General features: G+C 43.6%; 10 non-coding genes across 10 annotated transcripts; all 10 read right to left on the minus strand.

The window, feature by feature from the left end:
- Positions 1-786: 786 nt before the first annotated feature.
- On the minus strand, positions 787-858 carry TRNAG-UCC (transfer RNA glycine (anticodon UCC)). Its single transcript has one exon. It is a non-coding gene; the product is annotated as a tRNA-Gly (tRNA).
- Positions 859-3,981: 3,123 nt separating this feature from the next.
- TRNAG-UCC (transfer RNA glycine (anticodon UCC)) lies at positions 3,982-4,053 on the minus strand. The gene has a single exon. It is a non-coding gene; the product is annotated as a tRNA-Gly (tRNA).
- Positions 4,054-5,575: 1,522 nt separating this feature from the next.
- Positions 5,576-5,647, minus strand: TRNAG-CCC (transfer RNA glycine (anticodon CCC)). The gene has a single exon. It is a non-coding gene; the product is annotated as a tRNA-Gly (tRNA).
- Positions 5,648-7,180: 1,533 nt separating this feature from the next.
- Positions 7,181-7,252, minus strand: TRNAG-UCC (transfer RNA glycine (anticodon UCC)). The gene has a single exon. It is a non-coding gene; the product is annotated as a tRNA-Gly (tRNA).
- Positions 7,253-8,759: 1,507 nt separating this feature from the next.
- Positions 8,760-8,831, minus strand: TRNAG-CCC (transfer RNA glycine (anticodon CCC)). Its single transcript has one exon. It is a non-coding gene; the product is annotated as a tRNA-Gly (tRNA).
- A 1,533-nt stretch (positions 8,832-10,364) lies between these two features.
- TRNAG-UCC (transfer RNA glycine (anticodon UCC)) lies at positions 10,365-10,436 on the minus strand. The gene has a single exon. It is a non-coding gene; the product is annotated as a tRNA-Gly (tRNA).
- Positions 10,437-11,948: 1,512 nt separating this feature from the next.
- TRNAG-CCC (transfer RNA glycine (anticodon CCC)) lies at positions 11,949-12,020 on the minus strand. Its single transcript has one exon. It is a non-coding gene; the product is annotated as a tRNA-Gly (tRNA).
- Positions 12,021-13,553: 1,533 nt separating this feature from the next.
- On the minus strand, positions 13,554-13,625 carry TRNAG-UCC (transfer RNA glycine (anticodon UCC)). The gene has a single exon. It is a non-coding gene; the product is annotated as a tRNA-Gly (tRNA).
- Positions 13,626-15,147: 1,522 nt separating this feature from the next.
- On the minus strand, positions 15,148-15,219 carry TRNAG-CCC (transfer RNA glycine (anticodon CCC)). Its single transcript has one exon. It is a non-coding gene; the product is annotated as a tRNA-Gly (tRNA).
- Positions 15,220-16,752: 1,533 nt separating this feature from the next.
- Positions 16,753-16,824, minus strand: TRNAG-UCC (transfer RNA glycine (anticodon UCC)). The gene has a single exon. It is a non-coding gene; the product is annotated as a tRNA-Gly (tRNA).
- Between the last annotated feature and the right edge of the window lie 107 nt (positions 16,825-16,931).

Below are 16,931 nucleotides of genomic sequence, written 5' to 3' on the forward strand. Positions count from 1 at the left end.
TTCCCCTCTCACAATCAGTCACAACTGAAAGTCCAGACCCTCTTATTCACTAGCCGTTTCAGGCCTTTAACAAGACAACAGCTCTCCGACGCTCTCTGTCTCTCTCTCTCTCTGTGATCCTAGTGCTTGCATGCTCAGTATTTGGCTTTACCTGGGAGCCAGAGATCTACCCGGTGAGGGCTTGCCGGTATAAGGCTTTAGAGCGTTTGGGAGCGTTCGGTACATGAGAGGACGTTGGACTGGAAGCTATGCAAATTTGAAGCATCCAAACTTCCTGCTGCAGTCGGAGGCTCTTTCCATGGACATCTGCCTTTTGGATTCCTCTAAACTTGCCCTCTGATGAAACATTTTGTGAGCTGCAGTTACCTCCGACGGCTACAAGGTGGTGCTACATTCAGGTGAGGGCACAAGTATGCACAAAATGTTGGGGACTTTTGCCAGATTTATTGCTGGATCTTGCATATTTTTTTCAGAGGCTAAATATTGCCTAGGAAATGCTTTTTAACATAGAGATGCTGGAGTTAAAATGTCTGGTCGGGCCTCAGCCCTTTCATTGTCTGCCCACTGTAACATATTTTTTTACCAGTACATGTGAGTGGTGACTCTGCTTTATGAAACTTATCATATATTAGGACAATGAATATAGCAGAAGGGGCGATCGAAATGCTTGCCTACATATTTGTTTATTTTTTATATAATGGCTGATTAACCTCTTAATTATATTACCATTTTGTGAAATGTTGCTTTAAAATATATCCTGCTTGCAGAATATATAAGTATTTGTATTGCGTTGGCCGGGAATCGAACCCGGGTCAACTGCTTGGAAGGCAGCTATGCTCACCACTATACCACCAACGCCCTCAGATCTTTGCGCTCTCGGTTCTAAACATTAGGACCCTGAGTTCAATGACTATCATGCACCAGCTTCAATGGTGCATTTGGTTTAGATACCAACATGAAAAGCAATAGAAAGTTTTTGTAGAAGGTAAGGAACTGGGATTGAAACCAAGGACAAAGCTGTGCAGAAGAGAAGAATGGAAAGCAGCAATACAAATAATAGATATGAACACATAGAGGCAGCATGGGAAGCAAAGCAGGGAAGAGAAATAGAGAACATTCCATGAAATGCCCAGGAGATAGATAAGAGCAGAACAAAAAAGGGAAGAATGAAATTCAAAGCCTCCACATAAAAGTGTTTGAAGGTCCCACCAGTCATTCATGCTTATTATTGTGTGCCTTTACTTTCAAAGTACAGTGTGGAGCTTTTGACGATCCCTCTCTTGTATTTCAGCAGACACAGATAGTTGAGAAGTCTTTTCTCACATAGCTGGCACAAGCTTGCGCTTTTCCTTGCTGGTAGCGTGGAAATGACAGCTTGGTCCTTGGAAGTAAAATCAAGCAAAATTAGCAGAGGATGGTTTCGATCCATCGACCTCTGGGTTATGGGCCCAGCACGCTTCCGCTGCGCCACTCTGCTCCGTTGTGAAAGTGTTCTTTTTATGCAGATAAGGAGCATTAGGCAGAGTAGCATGGGATTGGTCTGGCTCTCACCTCATTTGCATAAGTATATCCCAAGGCATGCTGGGTGCAGAAAAACTTCATCTTCCCCTCTCACAATCAGTCATAACTGAAAGTCAGACACTCTTAGGCACTAGCCGTTTCAGGCCTTTATCAAGACAGTAGCTCTTGAACCATCTCTCTCTCGCTCTGTGATCCTAGCACTAGCATGCTCAGGATTTGGCTTTACCTTGGAGCCAGAGATATACCCGGTGAGGGCTTGCCCGGTGTGAGGCTTTTGAGCGTTTGGGAGCGTTTGGGAGCGTTGTGGACGTTGGACAGGAAACTATGCGAATATGAAGCCTCCAACATTCCTGCTTCAGTGAGTGGTTCTTTCCATGGACATCTGACTCTTGGATTCCTCTCAACTTGCCTTCTGATAAAACATTTTGTGAGCAGCAGTTTCCTTCGACAGCTACAAGGTGGCGCTACATTCAGGTGAGAGCACAAGTATGCACAAAATGTTAGGGACTTTTGCCAGATTTATCGGTGGATCTTGCATATTTTTTCAGAGGCTAGATATTGCCTAGAAATGCTTTTTAACATAGAGATGCTGGAGTTACAATGTCTGGTCGGGCCTCAGCCCTTCCATTGTTTGCCCACTGTAACAAATTTATTACCAGCACATGTGTGTTGTGACTCTGCTTTATGAAACTTATCATATATTAGGACAATGTATGTAGCAGAAGGTGCGATTGAGATGTTTGCCCACGTATTTGTTTATTTTTTTATATATGGCTGATTAATCTGTTCGTGAAATTTCCATTTTGTGACATGTTGCATTACAATATATCCTGCTTGCAGAATATATAAGTATTTTCAGTGCGTTGGCCGGGAATCAAACCCGGGTCAACGGCTTGGGAAGCAGCTATGCTCACCACTATACCACCAACGCCCTCTGATGTGTTAGCTCTCGGTTCTAAATATTACGTTGCAGAAATCAATGACTATCTTGCACCAGCTTCAATGGTGCATTTGGTTTAGATACCAACATGAGAAGCAGTAGAACGTTTTTTGCAGAGGGTAAGGAACTGGGGATTGAAACCAAGGACAAAGTTGTGCAGAAGAGAAGAAATGAAAAGCAACAGTACAAATAGTAGAAATGAGCATATATAGGCAGCATGGGAAGCAAAGCAGGGAAGAGAAAGAGAACATTCCATGAAATGCCCAGGAGATAGATAAGAGCAGAACAAAAAGGGAAGAATGAAATTCAAAGCATGCCCAGAAAGTTGTGTGAAGCTCCCACCAGTCATTTATGGTTATAATTGTGTGTCTTTACTTTCAAAGTACAGGGTTGTACCTTTCACGATCACTCTTGTATTACACAGACACGAATAGTTGAGAAGTCTTTTCTCACATAGCTGGTACAAGCTTGCACTTTTCCTTTCTGGCTATGTGGAAATGACAGCTTGGTCCTTGGAAGGAAAATCAAGCAAAATTAGCAGAGGATGGTTTCGATCCATCGACCTCTGGGTTATGGGCCCAGCACGCTTCCGCTGCGCCACTCTGCTCCTTTGTGAAAGTGTTCTGTTTATGCAGATGAGGAGGCATTCAGAGAAGTGACGTGGGATTGGTCGGGCTCTCACCTCATTTGCCTAAGTATATCGCAAGGCATGCTGGGTGCAGAAAATCTTTATCTTCCCCTCTCACAATCAGTCACAACTGAAAGTCCAGACCCTCTTATTCACTAGCCGTTTCAGGCCTTTAACAAGACAACAGCTCTCCGACGCTCTCTGTCTCTCTCTCTCTCTGTGATCCTAGTGCTTGCATGCTCAGTATTTGGCTTTACCTGGGAGCCAGAGATCTACCCGGTGAGGGCTTGCCGGTATAAGGCTTTAGAGCGTTTGGGAGCGTTCGGTACATGAGAGGACGTTGGACTGGAAGCTATGCAAATTTGAAGCATCCAAACTTCCTGCTGCAGTCGGAGGCTCTTTCCATGGACATCTGCCTTTTGGATTCCTCTAAACTTGCCCTCTGATGAAACATTTTGTGAGCTGCAGTTACCTCCGACGGCTACAAGGTGGTGCTACATTCAGGTGAGGGCACAAGTATGCACAAAATGTTGGGGACTTTTGCCAGATTTATTGCTGGATCTTGCATATTTTTTTCAGAGGCTAAATATTGCCTAGGAAATGCTTTTTAACATAGAGATGCTGGAGTTAAAATGTCTGGTCGGGCCTCAGCCCTTTCATTGTCTGCCCACTGTAACATATTTTTTTACCAGTACATGTGAGTGGTGACTCTGCTTTATGAAACTTATCATATATTAGGACAATGAATATAGCAGAAGGGGCGATCGAAATGCTTGCCTACATATTTGTTTATTTTTTATATAATGGCTGATTAACCTCTTAATTATATTACCATTTTGTGAAATGTTGCTTTAAAATATATCCTGCTTGCAGAATATATAAGTATTTGTATTGCGTTGGCCGGGAATCGAACCCGGGTCAACTGCTTGGAAGGCAGCTATGCTCACCACTATACCACCAACGCCCTCAGATCTTTGCGCTCTCGGTTCTAAACATTAGGACCCTGAGTTCAATGACTATCATGCACCAGCTTCAATGGTGCATTTGGTTTAGATACCAACATGAAAAGCAATAGAAAGTTTTTGTAGAAGGTAAGGAACTGGGATTGAAACCAAGGACAAAGCTGTGCAGAAGAGAAGAATGGAAAGCAGCAATACAAATAATAGATATGAACACATAGAGGCAGCATGGGAAGCAAAGCAGGGAAGAGAAATAGAGAACATTCCATGAAATGCCCAGGAGATAGATAAGAGCAGAACAAAAAAGGGAAGAATGAAATTCAAAGCCTCCACATAAAAGTGTTTGAAGGTCCCACCAGTCATTCATGCTTATTATTGTGTGCCTTTACTTTCAAAGTACAGTGTGGAGCTTTTGACGATCCCTCTCTTGTATTTCAGCAGACACAGATAGTTGAGAAGTCTTTTCTCACATAGCTGGCACAAGCTTGCGCTTTTCCTTGCTGGTAGCGTGGAAATGACAGCTTGGTCCTTGGAAGTAAAATCAAGCAAAATTAGCAGAGGATGGTTTCGATCCATCGACCTCTGGGTTATGGGCCCAGCACGCTTCCGCTGCGCCACTCTGCTCCGTTGTGAAAGTGTTCTTTTTATGCAGATAAGGAGCATTAGGCAGAGTAGCATGGGATTGGTCTGGCTCTCACCTCATTTGCATAAGTATATCCCAAGGCATGCTGGGTGCAGAAAAACTTCATCTTCCCCTCTCACAATCAGTCATAACTGAAAGTCAGACACTCTTAGGCACTAGCCGTTTCAGGCCTTTATCAAGACAGTAGCTCTTGAACCATCTCTCTCTCGCTCTGTGATCCTAGCACTAGCATGCTCAGGATTTGGCTTTACCTTGGAGCCAGAGATATACCCGGTGAGGGCTTGCCCGGTGTGAGGCTTTTGAGCGTTTGGGAGCGTTTGGGAGCGTTGTGGACGTTGGACAGGAAACTATGCGAATATGAAGCCTCCAACATTCCTGCTTCAGTGAGTGGTTCTTTCCATGGACATCTGACTCTTGGATTCCTCTCAACTTGCCTTCTGATAAAACATTTTGTGAGCAGCAGTTTCCTTCGACAGCTACAAGGTGGCGCTACATTCAGGTGAGAGCACAAGTATGCACAAAATGTTAGGGACTTTTGCCAGATTTATCGGTGGATCTTGCATATTTTTTCAGAGGCTAGATATTGCCTAGAAATGCTTTTTAACATAGAGATGCTGGAGTTACAATGTCTGGTCGGGCCTCAGCCCTTCCATTGTTTGCCCACTGTAACAAATTTATTACCAGCACATGTGTGTTGTGACTCTGCTTTATGAAACTTATCATATATTAGGACAATGTATGTAGCAGAAGGTGCGATTGAGATGTTTGCCCACGTATTTGTTTATTTTTTTATATATGGCTGATTAATCTGTTCGTGAAATTTCCATTTTGTGACATGTTGCATTACAATATATCCTGCTTGCAGAATATATAAGTATTTTCAGTGCGTTGGCCGGGAATCGAACCCGGGTCAACTGCTTGGGAAGCAGCTATGCTCACCACTATACCACCAACGCCCTCTGATGTGTTAGCTCTCGGTTCTAAATATTACGTTGCAGAAATCAATGACTATCTTGCACCAGCTTCAATGGTGCATTTGGTTTAGATACCAACATGAGAAGCAGTAGAACGTTTTTTGCAGAGGGTAAGGAACTGGGGATTGAAACCAAGGACAAAGTTGTGCAGAAGAGAAGAAATGAAAAGCAACAGTACAAATAGTAGAAATGAGCATATATAGGCAGCATGGGAAGCAAAGCAGGGAAGAGAAAGAGAACATTCCATGAAATGCCCAGGAGATAGATAAGAGCAGAACAAAAAGGGAAGAATGAAATTCAAAGCATGCCCAGAAAGTTGTGTGAAGCTCCCACCAGTCAGTCATTTATGGTTATAATTGTGTGTCTTTACTTTCAAAGTACAGGGTTGTACCTTTCACGATCACTCTTGTATTACACAGACACGAATAGTTGAGAAGTCTTTTCTCACATAGCTGGCACAAGCTTGCACTTTTCCTTTCTGGCTATGTGGAAATGACAGCTTGGTCCTTGGAAGGAAAATCAAGCAAAATTAGCAGAGGATGGTTTCGATCCATCGACCTCTGGGTTATGGGCCCAGCACGCTTCCGCTGCGCCACTCTGCTCCTTTGTGAAAGTGTTCTCTTTATGCAGATGAGGAGGCATTCAGAGAAGTGACGTGGGATTGGTCGGGCTCTCACCTCATTTGCCTAAGTATATCGCAAGGCATGCTGGGTGCAGAAAATCTTTATCTTCCCCTCTCACAATCAGTCACAACTGAAAGTCCAGACCCTCTTAGGCACTAGCCGTTTCAGGCCTTTAACAAGACAACAGCTCTCCGACGCTCTCTGTCTCTCTCTCTCTCTGTGATCCTAGTGCTTGCATGCTCAGTATTTGGCTTTTCCTGGGAGCCAGAGATCTACCCGGTGAGGGCTTGCCGGTATAAGGCTTTAGAGCGTTTGGGAGCGTTCGGTACATGAGAGGACGTTGGACTGGAAGCTATGCAAATTTGAAGCATCCAAACTTCCTGCTGCAGTCGGAGGCTCTTTCCATGGACATCTGCCTTTTGGATTCCTCTAAACTTGCCCTCTGATGAAACATTTTGTGAGCTGCAGTTACCTCCGACGGCTACAAGGTGGTGCTACATTCAGGTGAGGGCACAAGTATGCACAAAATGTTGGGGACTTTTGCCAGATTTATTGCTGGACCTTGCATATTTTTTTCAGAGGCTAAATATTGCCTAGGAAATGCTTTTTAACATAGAGATGCTGGAGTTAAAATGTCTGGTCGGGCCTCAGCCCTTTCATTGTCTGCCCACTGTAACATATTTTTTTACCAGTACATGTGAGTGGTGACTCTGCTTTATGAAACTTATCATATATTAGGACAATGAATATAGCAGAAGGGGCGATCGAAATGCTTGCCTACATATTTGTTTATTTTTTATATAATGGCTGATTAACCTCTTAATTATATTACCATTTTGTGAAATGTTGCTTTAAAATATATCCTGCTTGCAGAATATATAAGTATTTGTACTGCGTTGGCCGGGAATCGAACCCGGGTCAACTGCTTGGAAGGCAGCTATGCTCACCACTATACCACCAACGCCCTCTGATCTTTGCGCTCTCGGTTCTAAACATTAGGACCCTGAGTTCAATGACTATCATGCACCAGCTTCAATGGTGCATTTGGTTTAGATACCAACATGAAAAGCAATAGAAAGTTTTTGTAGAGGGTAAGGAACTGGGATTGAAACCAAGGACAAAGCTGTGCAGAAGAGAAGAATGGAAAGCAGCAATACAAATAATAGATATGAACACATAGAGGCAGCATGGGAAGCAAAGCAGGGAAGAGAAATAGAGAACATTCCATGAAATGCCCAGGAGATAGATAAGAGCAGAACAAAAAAGGGAAGAATGAAATTCAAAGCCTCCACATAAAAGTGTTTGAAGGTCCCACCAGTCATTCATGCTTATTATTGTGTGCTTTTACTTTCAAAGTACAGTGTGGAGCTTTTGACGATCCCTCTCTTGTATTTCAGCAGACACAGATAGTTGAGAAGTCTTTTCTCACATAGCTGGCACAAGCTTGCGCTTTTCCTTGCTGGTAGCGTGGAAATGACAGCTTGGTCCTTGGAAGTAAAATCAAGCAAAATTAGCAGAGGATGGTTTCGATCCATCGACCTCTGGGTTATGGGCCCAGCACGCTTCCGCTGCGCCACTTTGCTCCGTTGTGAAAGTGTTCTTTTTATGCAGATAAGGAGCATTAGGCAGAGTAGCATGGGATTGGTCTGGCTCTCACCTCATTTGCATAAGTATATCCCAAGGCATGCTGGGTGCAGAAAAACTTCATCTTCCCCTCTCACAATCAGTCATAACTGAAAGTCAGACACTCTTAGGCACTAGCCGTTTCAGGCCTTTATCAAGACAGTAGCTCTTGAACCATCTCTCTCTCGCTCTGTGATCCTAGCACTAGCATGCTCAGGATTTGGCTTTACCTTGGAGCCAGAGATATACCTGGTGTGAGGCTTTTGAGCGTTTGGGAGCGTTCGGGACGTGAGTGGACGTTGGACAGGAAACTATGCGAATATGAAGCCTCCAACATTCCTGCTTCAGTGAGTGGTTCTTTCCATGGACATCTGACTCTTGGATTCCTCTCAACTTGCCTTCTGATAAAACATTTTGTGAGCAGCAGTTTCCTTCGACAGCTACAAGGTGGCGCTACATTCAGGTGAGAGCACAAGTATGCACAAAATGTTAGGGACTTTTGCCAGATTTATCGGTGGATCTTGCATATTTTTTCAGAGGCTAGATATTGCCTAGAAATGCTTTTTAACATAGAGATGCTGGAGTTACAATGTCTGGTCGGGCCTCAGCCCTTCCATTGTTTGCCCACTGTAACAAATTTATTACCAGCACATGTGTGTTGTGACTCTGCTTTATGAAACTTATCATATATTAGGACAATGTATGTAGCAGAAGGTGCGATTGAGATGTTTGCCCACGTATTTGTTTATTTTTTTATATATGGCTGATTAATCTGTTCGTGAAATTTCCATTTTGTGACATGTTGCATTACAATATATCCTGCTTGCAGAATATATAAGTATTTTCAGTGCGTTGGCCGGGAATCGAACCCGGGTCAACTGCTTGGGAAGCAGCTATGCTCACCACTATACCACCAACGCCCTCTGATGTGTTAGCTCTCGGTTCTAAATATTACGTTGCAGAAATCAATGACTATCTTGCACCAGCTTCAATGGTGCATTTGGTTTAGATACCAACATGAGAAGCAGTAGAACGTTTTTTGCAGAGGGTAAGGAACTGGGGATTGAAACCAAGGACAAAGTTGTGCAGAAGAGAAGAAATGAAAAGCAACAGTACAAATAGTAGAAATGAGCATATATAGGCAGCATGGGAAGCAAAGCAGGGAAGAGAAAGAGAATATTCCATGAAATGCCCAGGAGATATATAAGAGCAGAACAAAAAGGGAAGAATGAAATTCAAAGCATGCCCAGAAAGTTGTGTGAAGCTCCCACCAGTCAGTCATTTATGGTTATAATTGTGTGTCTTTACTTTCAAAGTACAGGGTTGTACCTTTCACGATCACTCTTGTATTACACAGACACGAATAGTTGAGAAGTCTTTTCTCACATAGCTGGCACAAGCTTGCACTTTTCCTTTCTGGCTATGTGGAAATGACAGCTTGGTCCTTGGAAGGAAAATCAAGCAAAATTAGCAGAGGATGGTTTCGATCCATCGACCTCTGGGTTATGGGCCCAGCACGCTTCCGCTGCGCCACTCTGCTCCTTTGTGAAAGTGTTCTCTTTATGCAGATGAGGAGGCATTCAGAGAAGTGACGTGGGATTGGTCGGGCTCTCACCTCATTTGCCTAAGTATATCGCAAGGTATGCTGGGTGCAGAAAATCTTTATCTTCCCCTCTCACAATCAGTCACAACTGAAAGTCCAGACCCTCTTAGGCACTAGCCGTTTCAGGCCTTTAACAAGACAACAGCTCTCCGACGCTCTCTGTCTCTCTCTCTCTCTGTGATCCTAGTGCTTGCATGCTCAGTATTTGGCTTTTCCTGGGAGCCAGAGATCTACCCGGTGAGGGCTTGCCGGTATAAGGATTTAGAGCGTTTGGGAGCGTTCGGTACATGAGAGGACGTTGGACTGGAAGCTATGCAAATTTGAAGCATCCAAACTTCCTGCTGCAGTCGGAGGCTCTTTCCATGGACATCTGCCTTTTGGATTCCTCTAAACTTGCCCTCTGATGAAACATTTTGTGAGCTGCAGTTACCTCCGACGGCTACAAGGTGGTGCTACATTCAGGTGAGGGCACAAGTATGCACAAAATGTTGGGGACTTTTGCCAGATTTATTGCTGGACCTTGCATATTTTTTTCAGAGGCTAAATATTGCCTAGGAAATGCTTTTTAACATAGAGATGCTGGAGTTAAAATGTCTGGTCGGGCCTCAGCCCTTTCATTGTCTGCCCACTGTAACATATTTTTTTACCAGTACATGTGAGTGGTGACTCTGCTTTATGAAACTTATCATATATTAGGACAATGAATATAGCAGAAGGGGCGATCGAAATGCTTGCCTACATATTTGTTTATTTTTTATATAATGGCTGATTAACCTCTTAATTATATTACCATTTTGTGAAATGTTGCTTTAAAATATATCCTGCTTGCAGAATATATAAGTATTTGTACTGCGTTGGCCGGGAATCGAACCCGGGTCAACTGCTTGGAAGGCAGCTATGCTCACCACTATACCACCAACGCCCTCTGATCTTTGCGCTCTCGGTTCTAAACATTAGGACCCTGAGTTCAATGACTATCATGCACCAGCTTCAATGGTGCATTTGGTTTAGATACCAACATGAAAAGCAATAGAAAGTTTTTGTAGAGGGTAAGGAACTGGGATTGAAACCAAGGACAAAGCTGTGCAGAAGAGAAGAATGGAAAGCAGCAATACAAATAATAGATATGAACACATAGAGGCAGCATGGGAAGCAAAGCAGGGAAGAGAAATAGAGAACATTCCATGAAATGCCCAGGAGATAGATAAGAGCAGAACAAAAAAGGGAAGAATGAAATTCAAAGCCTCCACATAAAAGTGTTTGAAGGTCCCACCAGTCATTCATGCTTATTATTGTGTGCCTTTACTTTCAAAGTACAGTGTGGAGCTTTTGACGATCCCTCTCTTGTATTTCAGCAGACACAGATAGTTGAGAAGTCTTTTCTCACATAGCTGGCACAAGCTTGCGCTTTTCCTTGCTGGTAGCGTGGAAATGACAGCTTGGTCCTTGGAAGTAAAATCAAGCAAAATTAGCAGAGGATGGTTTCGATCCATCGACCTCTGGGTTATGGGCCCAGCACGCTTCCGCTGCGCCACTCTGCTCCGTTGTGAAAGTGTTCTTTTTATGCAGATAAGGAGCATTAGGCAGAGTAGCATGGGATTGGTCTGGCTCTCACCTCATTTGCATAAGTATATCCCAAGGCATGCTGGGTGCAGAAAAACTTCATATTCCCCTCTCACAATCAGTCATAACTGAAAGTCAGACACTCTTAGGCACTAGCCGTTTCAGGCCTTTATCAAGACAGTAGCTCTTGAACCTTCTCTCTCTCGCTCTGTGATCCTAGCACTAGCATGCTCAGGATTTGGCTTTACCTTGGAGCCAGAGATATACCCGGTGAGGGCTTGCCCGGTGTGAGGCTTTTGAGCGTTTGGGAGCGTTGTGGACGTTGGACAGGAAACTATGCGAATATGAAGCCTCCAACATTCCTGCTTCAGTGAGTGGTTCTTTCCATGGACATCTGACTCTTGGATTCCTCTCAACTTGCCTTCTGATAAAACATTTTGTGAGCAGCAGTTTCCTTCGACAGCTACAAGGTGGCGCTACATTCAGGTGAGAGCACAAGTATGCACAAAATGTTAGGGACTTTTGCCAGATTTATCGGTGGATCTTGCATATTTTTTCAGAGGCTAGATATTGCCTAGAAATGCTTTTTAACATAGAGATGCTGGAGTTACAATGTCTGGTCGGGCCTCAGCCCTTCCATTTTTTGCCCACTGTAACAAATTTATTACCAGCACATGTGTGTTGTGACTCTGCTTTATGAAACTTATCATATATTAGGACAATGTATGTAGCAGAAGGTGCGATTGAGATGTTTGCCCACGTATTTGTTTATTTTTTTATATATGGCTGATTAATCTGTTCGTGAAATTTCCATTTTGTGACATGTTGCATTACAATATATCCTGCTTGCAGAATATATAAGTATTTTCAGTGCGTTGGCCGGGAATCGAACCCGGGTCAACTGCTTGGGAAGCAGCTATGCTCACCACTATACCACCAACGCCCTCTGATGTGTTAGCTCTCGGTTCTAAATATTACGTTGCAGAAATCAATGACTATCTTGCACCAGCTTCAATGGTGCATTTGGTTTAGATACCAACATGAGAAGCAGTAGAACGTTTTTTGCAGAGGGTAAGGAACTGGGGATTGAAACCAAGGACAAAGTTGTGCAGAAGAGAAGAAATGAAAAGCAACAGTACAAATAGTAGAAATGAGCATATATAGGCAGCATGGGAAGCAAAGCAGGGAAGAGAAAGAGAACATTCCATGAAATGCCCAGGAGATAGATAAGAGCAGAACAAAAAGGGAAGAATGAAATTCAAAGCATGCCCAGAAAGTTGTGTGAAGCTCCCACCAGTCAGTCATTTATGGTTATAATTGTGTGTCTTTACTTTCAAAGTACAGGGTTGTACCTTTCACGATCACTCTTGTATTACACAGACACGAATAGTTGAGAAGTCTTTTCTCACATAGCTGGCACAAGCTTGCACTTTTCCTTTCTGGCTATGTGGAAATGACAGCTTGGTCCTTGGAAGGAAAATCAAGCAAAATTAACAGAGGATGGTTTCGATCCATCGACCTCTGGGTTATGGGCCCAGCACGCTTCCGCTGCGCCACTCTGCTCCTTTGTGAAAGTGTTCTCTTTATGCAGATGAGGAGGCATTCAGAGAAGTGACGTGGGATTGGTCGGGCTCTCACCTCATTTGCCTAAGTATATCGCAAGGCATGCTGGGTGCAGAAAATCTTTATCTTCCCCTCTCACAATCAGTCACAACTGAAAGTCCAGACCCTCTTAGGCACTAGCCGTTTCAGGCCTTTAACAAGACAACAGCTCTCCGACGCTCACTGTCTCTCTCTCTCTCTGTGATCCTAGTGCTTGCATGCTCAGTATTTGGCTTTTCCTGGGAGCCAGAGATCTACCCGGTGAGGGCTTGCCGGTATAAGGCTTTAGAGCGTTTGGGAGCGTTCGGTACATGAGAGGACGTTGGACTGGAAGCTATGCAAATTTGAAGCATCCAAACTTCCTGCTGCAGTCGGAGGCTCTTTCCATGGACATCTGCCTTTTGGATTCCTCTAAACTTGCCCTCTGATGAAACATTTTGTGAGCTGCAGTTACCTCCGACGGCTACAAGGTGGTGCTACATTCAGGTGAGGGCACAAGTATGCACAAAATGTTGGGGACTTTTGCCAGATTTATTGCTGGACCTTGCATATTTTTTTCAGAGGCTAAATATTGCCTAGGAAATGCTTTTTAACATAGAGATGCTGGAGTTAAAATGTCTGGTCGGGCCTCAGCCCTTTCATTGTCTGCCCACTGTAACATATTTTTTTACCAGTACATGTGAGTGGTGACTCTGCTTTATGAAACTTATCATATATTAGGACAATGAATATAGCAGAAGGGGCGATCGAAATGCTTGCCTACATATTTGTTTATTTTTTATATAATGGCTGATTAACCTCTTAATTATATTACCATTTTGTGAAATGTTGCTTTAAAATATATCCTGCTTGCAGAATATATAAGTATTTGTACTGCGTTGGCCGGGAATCGAACCCGGGTCAACTGCTTGGAAGGCAGCTATGCTCACCACTATACCACCAACGCCCTCTGATCTTTGCGCTCTCGGTTCTAAACATTAGGACCCTGAGTTCAATGACTATCATGCACCAGCTTCAATGGTGCATTTGGTTTAGATACCAACATGAAAAGCAATAGAAAGTTTTTGTAGAGGGTAAGGAACTGGGATTGAAACCAAGGACAAAGCTGTGCAGAAGAGAAGAATGGAAAGCAGCAATACAAATAATAGATATGAACACATAGAGGCAGCATGGGAAGCAAAGCAGGGAAGAGAAATAGAGAACATTCCATGAAATGCCCAGGAGATAGATAAGAGCAGAACAAAAAAGGGAAGAATGAAATTCAAAGCCTCCACATAAAAGTGTTTGAAGGTCCCACCAGTCATTCATGCTTATTATTGTGTGCCTTTACTTTCAAAGTACAGTGTGGAGCTTTTGACGATCCCTCTCTTGTATTTCAGCAGACACAGATAGTTGAGAAGTCTTTTCTCACATAGCTGACACAAGCTTGCGCTTTTCCTTGCTGGTAGCGTGGAAATGACAGCTTGGTCCTTGGAAGTAAAATCAAGCAAAATTAGCAGAGGATGGTTTCGATCCATCGACCTCTGGGTTATGGGCCCAGCACGCTTCCGCTGCGCCACTTTGCTCTGTTGTGAAAGTGTTCTTTTTATGCAGATAAGGAGCATTAGGCAGAGTAGCATGGGATTGGTCTGGCTCTCACCTCATTTGCATAAGTATATCCCAAGGCATGCTGGGTGCAGAAAAACTTCATCTTCCCCTCTCACAATCAGTCATAACTGAAAGTCAGACACTCTTAGGCACTAGCCGTTTCAGGCCTTTATCAAGACAGTAGCTCTTGAACCATCTCTCTCTCGCTCTGTGATCCTAGCACTAGCATGCTCAGGATTTGGCTTTACCTTGGAGCCAGAGATATACCCGGTGAGGGCTTGCCCGGTGTGAGGCTTTTGAGCGTTTGGGAGCGTTCGGGACGTGAGTGGACGTTGGACAGGAAACTATGCGAATATGAAGCCTCCAACATTCCTGCTTCAGTGAGTGGTTCTTTCCATGGACATCTGACTCTTGGATTCCTCTCAACTTGCCTTCTGATAAAACATTTTGTGAGCAGCAGTTTCCTTCGACAGCTACAAGGTGGCGCTACATTCAGGTGAGAGCACAAGTATGCACAAAATGTTAGGGACTTTTGCCAGATTTATCGGTGGATCTTGCATATTTTTTCAGAGGCTAGATATTGCCTAGAAATGCTTTTTAACATAGAGATGCTGGAGTTACAATGTCTGGTCGGGCCTCAGCCCTTCCATTGTTTGCCCACTGTAACAAATTTATTACCAGCACATGTGTGTTGTGACTCTGCTTTATGAAACTTATCATATATTAGGACAATGTATGTAGCAGAAGGTGCGATTGAGATGTTTGCCCACGTATTTGTTTATTTTTTTATATATGGCTGATTAATCTGTTCGTGAAATTTCCATTTTGTGACATGTTGCATTACAATATATCCTGCTTGCAGAATATATAAGTATTTTCAGTGCGTTGGCCGGGAATCGAACCCGGGTCAACTGCTTGGGAAGCAGCTATGCTCACCACTATACCACCAACGCCCTCTGATGTGTTAGCTCTCGGTTCTAAATATTACGTTGCAGAAATCAATGACTATCTTGCACCAGCTTCAATGGTGCATTTGGTTTAGATACCAACATGAGAAGCAGTAGAACGTTTTTTGCAGAGGGTAAGGAACTGGGGATTGAAACCAAGGACAAAGTTGTGCAGAAGAGAAGAAATGAAAAGCAACAGTACAAATAGTAGAAATGAGCATATATAGGCAGCATGGGAAGCAAAGCAGGGAAGAGAAAGAGAATATTCCATGAAATGCCCAGGAGATATATAAGAGCAGAACAAAAAGGGAAGAATGAAATTCAAAGCATGCCCAGAAAGTTGTGTGAAGCTCCCACCAGTCAGTCATTTATGGTTATAATTGTGTGTCTTTACTTTCAAAGTACAGGGTTGTACCTTTCACGATCACTCTTGTATTACACAGACACGAATAGTTGAGAAGTCTTTTCTCACATAGCTGGCACAAGCTTGCACTTTTCCTTTCTGGCTATGTGGAAATGACAGCTTGGTCCTTGGAAGGAAAATCAAGCAAAATTAGCAGAGGATGGTTTCGATCCATCGACCTCTGGGTTATGGGCCCAGCACGCTTCCGCTGCGCCACTCTGCTCCTTTGTGAAAGTGTTCTCTTTATGCAGATGAGGAGGCATTCAGAGAAGTGACGTGGGATTGGTCGGGCTCTCACCTCATTTGCCTAAGTATATCGCAAGGTATGCTGGGTGCAGAAAATCTTTATCTTCCCCTCTCACAATCAGTCACAACTGAAAGTCCAGACCCTCTTAGGCACTAGCCGTTTCAGGCCTTTAACAAGACAACAGCTCTCCGACGCTCTCTGTCTCTCTCTCTCTCTGTGATCCTAGTGCTTGCATGCTCAGTATTTGGCTTTTCCTGGGAGCCAGAGATCTACCCGGTGAGGGCTTGCCGGTATAAGGATTTAGAGCGTTTGGGAGCGTTCGGTACATGAGAGGACGTTGGACTGGAAGCTATGCAAATTTGAAGCATCCAAACTTCCTGCTGCAGTCGGAGGCTCTTTCCATGGACATCTGCCTTTTGGATTCCTCTAAACTTGCCCTCTGATGAAACATTTTGTGAGCTGCAGTTACCTCCGACGGCTACAAGGTGGTGCTACATTCAGGTGAGGGCACAAGTATGCACAAAATGTTGGGGACTTTTGCCAGATTTATTGCTGGACCTTGCATATTTTTTTCAGAGGCTAAATATTGCCTAGGAAATGCTTTTTAACATAGAGATGCTGGAGTTAAAATGTCTGGTCGGGCCTCAGCCCTTTCATTGTCTGCCCACTGTAACATATTTTTTTACCAGTACATGTGAGTGGTGACTCTGCTTTATGAAACTTATCATATATTAGGACAATGAATATAGCAGAAGGGGCGATCGAAATGCTTGCCTACATATTTGTTTATTTTTTATATAATGGCTGATTAACCTCTTAATTATATTACCATTTTGTGAAATGTTGCTTTAAAATATATCCTGCTTGCAGAATATATAAGTATTTGTACTGCGTTGGCCGGGAATCGAACCCGGGTCAACTGCTTGGAAGGCAGCTATGCTCACCACTATACCACCAACGCCCTCTGATCTTTGCGCTCTCGGTTCTAAACATTAGGACCCTGAGTTCAATGACTATCATGCACCAGCTTCAATGGTGCATTTGGTTTAGATACCAACATGAAAAGCA

Source organism: Lissotriton vulgaris, chromosome 9, assembly GCF_964263255.1.
Source record: "Lissotriton vulgaris chromosome 9, aLisVul1.2, whole genome shotgun sequence".
Classification (NCBI taxonomy): Eukaryota; Metazoa; Chordata; class Amphibia; order Caudata; family Salamandridae; genus Lissotriton; species Lissotriton vulgaris.